Below are 7,734 nucleotides of genomic sequence, written 5' to 3' on the forward strand. Positions count from 1 at the left end.
TTTCTTTTGCGACATGATTTTTCTTTTTCTTTTTGCTGCTTTTACTTGCTTCAAGAATCAATTTTTAGATTTTTCAGATTATCAATAATATTTTTCCTTTTTTCTTATTCTTTCAAGAGCCAACATTCTAATATTTCAACTTCAAATATGCACTGTTTAATCATACATTCAGAAATCAAAAGCAAATGACACCATATCAACATAATTAAACTATTCTTATTTTAAACTTGAAATTCATGCATCTCTCAATTCTTTTCCAAAAAATTTTCTTTTAAGCAAGGTGAGAGATATATGGAATGTTTTACAACTTTTAAGACATCAATGCAAATGATCATGCAACTAGAACAAGAGAACAAATAAATAAACAGACAGAAAATAGAAAAATAATAGGAAAGGGGTGTAAAGAGAACGAATCCACCTGAATAATGGTGGCTAGTGCTCCTCCTTGAGGATCCAATGTAGTGCTTGATCTCTTCAATGTCACTCCTTTGTCTTTGGCTAGTGCTCCATCCTCTTCTTCCATACTTAGACGTGGTAGAAGTCAAAAAGGAAAGCTTTTGCAACACCAAACTTAAGAGTTTTGCTCGTCCTCAAGCAAATATGAACAATGAGGATGAATAGGGTAGAAGAATGTGGGGTAGGTGGAGCTTCTGTAGGACCTACAGGTCCTGAGAGGCTGGGAAATCCAGTTTTTTTACTTCTCTGCATTGGCGTTTGAACGCCCAGGGATCACTCCCTAGCTGGCGTTCAATGCCAGCAATGCTGCCTTGATGGGTGTTGAACGCCCAATAGGGATACCCTGGCTGGCATTCAACGTTGACACTCCATCCAGAGTGTTCTGTTTTCACTGCTGTGAAATTCTGTCTCTTGACTGAATGCTGCATATGATTATGACTCTAACAACTAAAAAAAAAAATGAAAGAAAATAAATATAGTTGAGTAAGGTTGGGTTGCCTCCCAACAAGCGCTTCTTTAACTTCACTAGCTTAACCTTTACTGTACTTAATTTAGTAACACTGTTGAGCCTCCTGGCTCTACATCTCCTTCAAGGTAATGCTTAATTCTCTGTCCATTGACAGTGAACCTGATTTCAGGATCTTTTCCTCAAAGTTCTATGTGTCCGTAAGGTGATACTCTTGTAATCACATACGGTCTCTTCCAGCGGAATTTGAGTTTTCCAGGGAATAATCTGAGCCTTGAGTTGAAGAGCAAAACTTTCTGCCCTGGTTTGAAGACTCTAGAAGCTATCTTCCTGTTATGCCACCTCTTTGCCTTTTCCTTATAGATCTTTGCATTCTCAAATGCATCTAAGCAGAATTCATCTAACTCATTTAGATGGAGCAGCCATTTTTCTCCTACTGCTTTAGCATCGAGGTTGAGGAATCTAGTGGCTTAATAGGCCTTGTGTTCTAGTTCCATTGGTAAATGACAGGACTTCCTATATACTAACTGATATGGTGAAGTTCCAATGGGGGGTTTTAGAAGCTGTTCTGTATGCCCACAGAGCATCATCAAGTTTTCTGGTCCAATCCTTTCTAGAGGCACTTACTGTCCTCTCTAGGATTCGCTTTAGTTCTCTATTGGAGACTTCAGCTTGCTCATTGGTTTAGGGATGATACGGTGTTGCTACTTTATGGAAAACTCCGTAACGGCTTAAGACAGAATCCAGCTGTCTGTTGCAGAAATGAGTTCCTCCATCACTGATTAGTGTCCTAGGGACACCAAATCTGCTGAAGATGTTCTTTTAGAGGAACTTCATTACTACTCTGGTGTCATTGGTGGGTGTTGCTATTGCTTCAACCCATTTAGACACATAATCTACTGCTACAAGGATGTAGGTATTTAAGTATGAAGGCAGGAATGGTCCTATGAAATCTATGCCCCATACGTCAAACAACTCAATCTCTAGGATTCCTTGTTGAGGCATGCTGTGACCATGAGGAAGGTTGCCAGCTCTTTGGCAACTATCACAGTTACGGACGAACTCTCTAGAATCCTTAAAAAGAGTGGGCCAGTAAAAGCCACTTTGGAATACCTTAGTGGCTGTCCGCTCACTTCCAAAGTGTTCTCCATAGTCAAAGCTATGGCAATGTGATGAGCGGATAATTTATACGCTTTTTGACATTGTTTTTAGTATATTTTTAGTAGGATCTAGTCACTTTTAGGGATGTTTTCATTAGTTTTTATGTTAAAATTCACATTTCTGGACTTTACTATGAGTTTGTGTGTTTTTCTGTGATTTCAGGTATTTTCTGACTGAAATTGAGGGACTTGAGCAGAAATCAGATTCAGAGGTTGAAAAAGGACTGCTGATGCTGTTGGATTCTGACCTCTCTGCACTCAAAGTGAATTTTCTGGAGCTACAGAACTTGAAATGGCGCGCTTCCAAATGCATTGGAAAGTAGACATCCAAGGATTTCCAGCAATATATAATAGTCCATACTTTGGCCAAGAATTGACGACGTAAACTGGCGTTCAACGCCAGCCTTCTGCCCAAATCTGGCGTCCAGCGCCAGAAAAGGATCCAAAACCAGAGTTGAACGCCCAAACTGGCACAGAAACTGGCGTTCAACTCCACAAATGGCCTCTGCACGTGCAACACTCAGGCTCAGCCCAAACACACACCAAGTGGGCCCCGGAAGTGGATTTATTCATCAATTACTTACTCATGTAAACCCTAGTGACTAGTTTATTATAAATAGGACCTTTTACTATTGTATTAGGCATCTTTTGATCATCTTAGGATCTTTGGATTACCTTATGATCCTTTGATCACGTTTTAGGGGGCTGGCCATCTCGGCCATGCCTGGACCTTCACTTATGTATTTTTAACGGTAGAGTTTCTACACTCCATAGATTAAGGTGTGGAGCTCTGCTGTTCTTCAAAGATTAATGCAAAGTACTACTGTTTTCTATTCAATTCTTCTTATTTTGCTTCTAAGATATCCATTCGCACCCAAGAACGTGATGAAGGTGATGATTATGTGTGACGCTCATCATCCTTCTCCCTTATGAACGCGTGCCTGACAAACACTTCTGTTCTACATGAAATAAGCTAGAATGAGTATCTCTTAGATCTCCTAACCAGAATCTTCGTGGCGTAAGCTAGAATGATGGCGGCATTTCAAGAGAATCCAGAAAGTCTAAACCTTGTCTGTGGTATTCCGAGTAGGATTCAATGATTGAATGACTGTGACGAGCTTCAAACTCGCGAGTGCTGGGCGTTAGTGACAGACGCAAAAGGAGGGTGAATCCTATTCCAGCATGATCGAGAACCGACAGATGAATAGCCGTGCCGTGACAGGGTGCGTGAGCATATTATTCACTGAGAGGAGGGGATGTAGCCACTGACAACGGTGATGCCCTTGCATACAGCCAGCCATGGAAAGGAGTAAGACAGATTGGATGAAGATAGCAGGAAAGCAGAGGTTCAGAGGAACGAAAAGCATCCCCATTCGCTTATCTGAAATTCCTACCAATGATTTACATAAGTATCTCTATCTCTATTTTATTATATATTCGAAAACACCATTATCACTTTATATCTGCCTGACTGAGATTTACAAGGTGACCATAGCTTGCTTCATACCAACAATCTCCGTGGGATTCAACCCTTACTCACGTAAGGTATTACTTGGACGACCCAGTGCACTTGCTGGTTAGTTGTATCGAAGTTGTGACAATTATGAATTAAGATCAAAGCACCAAGCTTTGGAGCCATTACCAGGGATTGTTCGAGCCTGGACATCACAATTTCGTGCACCAAGTTTTTGGCGCCGTTGCCGGGGATTGTTCGAGTCTTCGGCAAGCTTTTGGTTCGGTAACATCAGTGCTAGATTCCCTTTTGATCCGGCAGCAGCACCAAGTTTTTGGCGCCGTTGCCGGGGATTGTTTGAGTTTGGACAACTGACGGTTCATCTTGTTGCTCAGATTAGGTAATTTTCTTTTTATTTTCTTTTCAAAAATTTTTCAAAAATAATTTCAAAAATCTCTCATCTGTTTTCGAAAAAAAAATAAAAATGTTTTCAAAAAAATTTTCATTCAAGATTTTTAAGAATGAATTCTAGTGTTTCATGAAGCATGTGAAGCCTGGCTGGCTGTAAAGCCATGTCTAAATTTATTTGGACTGAGGCTTACACTTTGTTATCAAGATCAATATACTCTCGTGTTAAAGACTAAAGCTTGGCTGGCCATTGGCCATGTCTAGAGTTTTGGACTGGAGCTTTCATTGAAAGCTTGGCTAGCTAGTGAGCCATGTCTAATTCCTGGACTGAAGCTTTAGACTAACATGGCAAGATTCCTGGAATTCATATTAAAAATTTTGGAATCCTTATTTTTTCTTTTTCATACTATTTTCGAAAAAAAAACCCAAAAAAATTAGAAAATCATAAAAATAAAAAATATTTTGTGTTTCTTGTTTGAGTCTTGAGTCATATCATAAGTTTGGTGTCACTTGCATATGCATCTTGCATTTTTCGAAAATATCATGCATTCATAAGTGTTCTTCATGATCTTCAAGTTGTTCTTGGTAAGTCTTCTTGTTTGATCTTGATGATTTTTTGTTTTGTGTCTTTTCGTGTTTATCATATGCATTCTTGAATTCTTAGTGTCTAAGCATTAAAGAATTCTAAGTTTGGTGTCTTGCATGTTTTCTTTGCATTAAAAATTTTTCAAAATTGTGTCCATGATGTTCATCTTGACATTCATAGTGTTCTTGGTGTTCATCTTGACATTCATAGCATTCTTGCATGCATTCATTGTTTTGATCTAAAAATTTCATGCATTGCATTTTTTTTTCTGTGTTTTTCTCTCTCATCATAAAAATTCAAAAATCAAAAAAATATCTTTCCCTTTTTCTCTCATCAAATTCGAAAATTTGGATTGACTTTTTCAAAAATTTTTAAAATCAAATTGTTTCTCATGAGTCAAATCAAATTTTCAATTTGAAAATCTTATCTTTTTCAAAATCTTTTTCAAAAATCAAATCTTTTTCAAAATTCTTAGTTATTTTCGAAAATTCCAAAAATATTTTTCAAAAATCTTTTTCTTATTTTTATACCAAATTTTCGAAAATAACATAATCAATTAATGTTTTGATTCAAAAATTTGAAGTTTGTTACTTGCTTGTTAAGAAAGATTCAAACTTTAAGTTCTAGAATCATATCTTGTGATTTCTTATGAATCAAGTCATTAATTGTGATTTTAAAAATCAAATCTTTTTCAAAAACTAATTTCAATCATATCTTTTCAAAAATATCTTCTTATCTTATCTTTTTCAAAAATATCTTTTCAAATATCTTTTCTAACTTCCTAACTTCTTATCTTTTCAAAATTTGTTTCAACTAACTAACTAACTTTTTGTTTGTTTCTTAACTTTTTCAAAACTACCTAACTAACTCTCTCTCTCTCTAATTTTCGAAAATATCTCCCCCTTTTTCAAAAATTTCTTTTTAATTAACTAATTATTTTTATTTTTAATTTTATTTCAAAAAAAAAATTTCAAAAAATACTAACAAATTTTCAAAAACCAATTTTCAAAAATCACTAACTCCTTTTCAAAATAATTTTCGAAAATTATACCTCCCACATCCTATTCTATTTATTCATTCATATCCTAACATCTCATCTCACATCTCTTCCATCAGTACAGTTGCATTTCTTCCTTTACATCACATTCTTTGTCTCCCCCTCTTTTCTTCCACTCACAAAGGGATCCCTATACTGTGGTATAAAGGATCTCTATTATTATTATTATTTTTCTGTGCCTTCTTCTTTGTCATATGAGCAGGAGCAAGGATAAGAACATTCTTGTGGAAGCAGATCCAGAACCTGAAAGGACTCTGAAGAGAAAATTAAGAGAAGCTAAAATACAACAATCCAGAGATAACCTTTCAGAAATTTTCGAACAGGCAGAAGAGATGGCAGCCAAAAATAATAATAATGTAAGGAAGATGCTTGGTGACTTCACTGCACCTAATTCCAATTTACATGGAAGAAGCATCTCCATTCCTGCCATTGGAGCAAACAACTTTGAGCTGAAACCTCAATTAGTTTCTCTGATGCAGCAGAACTGCAAGTTTCATGGACTTCCATCTGAAGATCCTTTTCAGTTCTTAACTGAATTCTTGCAAATATGTGATACTGTTAAGACTAATGGAGTAAATCCTGAAGTCTACAGGCTCATGCTTTTCCCTTTTGCTGTAAGAGACAGAGCTACATTATGGTTGGATTCTCAACCCAAAGACAGCCTGAACTCTTGGGATAAGCTGGTCACGGCTTTCTTAGCCAAGTACTTTCCTCCTCAAAAGCTGAGCAAGCTTAGAGCTGATGTTCAAACCTTCAGACAGAAAGAAGGTGAATCTCTCTATGAAGCTTGGGAAAGATACAAACAGTTGACCAAAAAGTGTCCTTCTGACATGCTTTCAGAATGGACCATCCTGGATATATTCTATGATGGTTTATCTGAGCTATCAAAGATGTCACTGGACACTTCTGCAGGTGGATCCATTCACCTAAAGAAAACGCCTGCAGAAGCTCAAGAACTCATTAACATGGTTGCTAATAACCAGTTCATGTACACTTCTGAAAGGAATCCTGTGAATAATGGGACGCCTATGAAGAAGGGAGTTCTTGAAGTTGATACTTTGAATGCCATATTGGCTCAGAATAAAATATTGACTCAGCAAGTCAATATGATCTCTCAGAGTCTGCATGGAATGCAAGCTGCATCCAACAGTACTCAAGAGGCTTCTCCTGAAGAAGAAGCCTATGATCCTGAGAACCCTGCAATAGCAGAGGTGAATTACTTAGGTGAACCTTATGGAAACACCAATAACTCAACATGGAGAAATCATCCAAATTTCTCATGGAAGGATCAAAAGCCCCAACAAGGCTTTAATAATGGTGGAAGAAACAGGTTCAACAATAGCAAGCCTTTTCCATCATCAACTCAGCAACAGACAGAGAACTCTGAACAAAATGCTTCTAATTTAGCAAATCTAGTCTCTGATCTATCTAAGGCCACTGTAAGTTTCATGAATGAAACAAGGTCTTCCATTAGAAATCTGGAAGCACAAGTGGGCCAGCTGAGTAAAAGGATCACTGAAATCCCTCCTAGTACTCTCCCAAGCAATACAGAAGAGAACCCAAAAGGAGAGTGCAAGGCCATTGACATAAGCGCCATGGCCGAACCTCTGAGGAGAGGAGAGGACGTGAATCCCAAGGAGGAGGACCTCCTGGGACGTCCAGTGATCAATAAGGAGCTTCCCTCTGAGGAACCAAAGGACTCTGAGGCTCATCTAGAGACCATAGAGATTCCATTGAACCTCCTTATGCCCTTCATGAGCTCTGATGAGTATTCCTCTTCTGAAGAGAATGAGGATGTTACTGAAGAGCAAACTGCCAAGTTTCTTGGTGCAATCATGAAGCTAAATGCCAAATTGTTTGGCATTGATGCTTGGGAAGTTGAACCTCCCTTGTTCATCAATGAACTAAGTGATTTGGATCAACTGACATTGCCTCAGAAGAGACAGGATCCTGGAAAGTTCATAATACCCTGTACCATAGGCACCATGATCTTTAAGGCTCTGTGTGACCTTGGTTCAGGAATAAACCTCATGCCCCTCTCTGTAATAGAGAAACTGGGAATCTATGGGGTACAGGCTGCTAAAATCTCACTAGAGATGGCAGACAGCTCAAGAAAACAGGCTTATGGACAAGTAGAAGATGTATTAG

The 7,734-nt window shown here is 37.9% G+C and overlaps 1 non-coding gene across 1 annotated transcript; it reads right to left on the reverse strand.

Annotated features, from left to right (window-relative positions):
* Positions 1-6,314: 6,314 nt before the first annotated feature.
* Positions 6,315-6,422, reverse strand: LOC112731633 (small nucleolar RNA R71). The gene has a single exon (XR_003167404.1). It is a non-coding gene; the product is annotated as a small nucleolar RNA R71 (small nucleolar RNA).
* Positions 6,423-7,734: the final 1,312 nt, after the last annotated feature.

The sequence above is a fragment of the Arachis hypogaea genome, chromosome 12, assembly GCF_003086295.3.
Source record: "Arachis hypogaea cultivar Tifrunner chromosome 12, arahy.Tifrunner.gnm2.J5K5, whole genome shotgun sequence".
In the NCBI taxonomy this organism is placed as follows: Eukaryota; Viridiplantae; Streptophyta; class Magnoliopsida; order Fabales; family Fabaceae; genus Arachis; species Arachis hypogaea.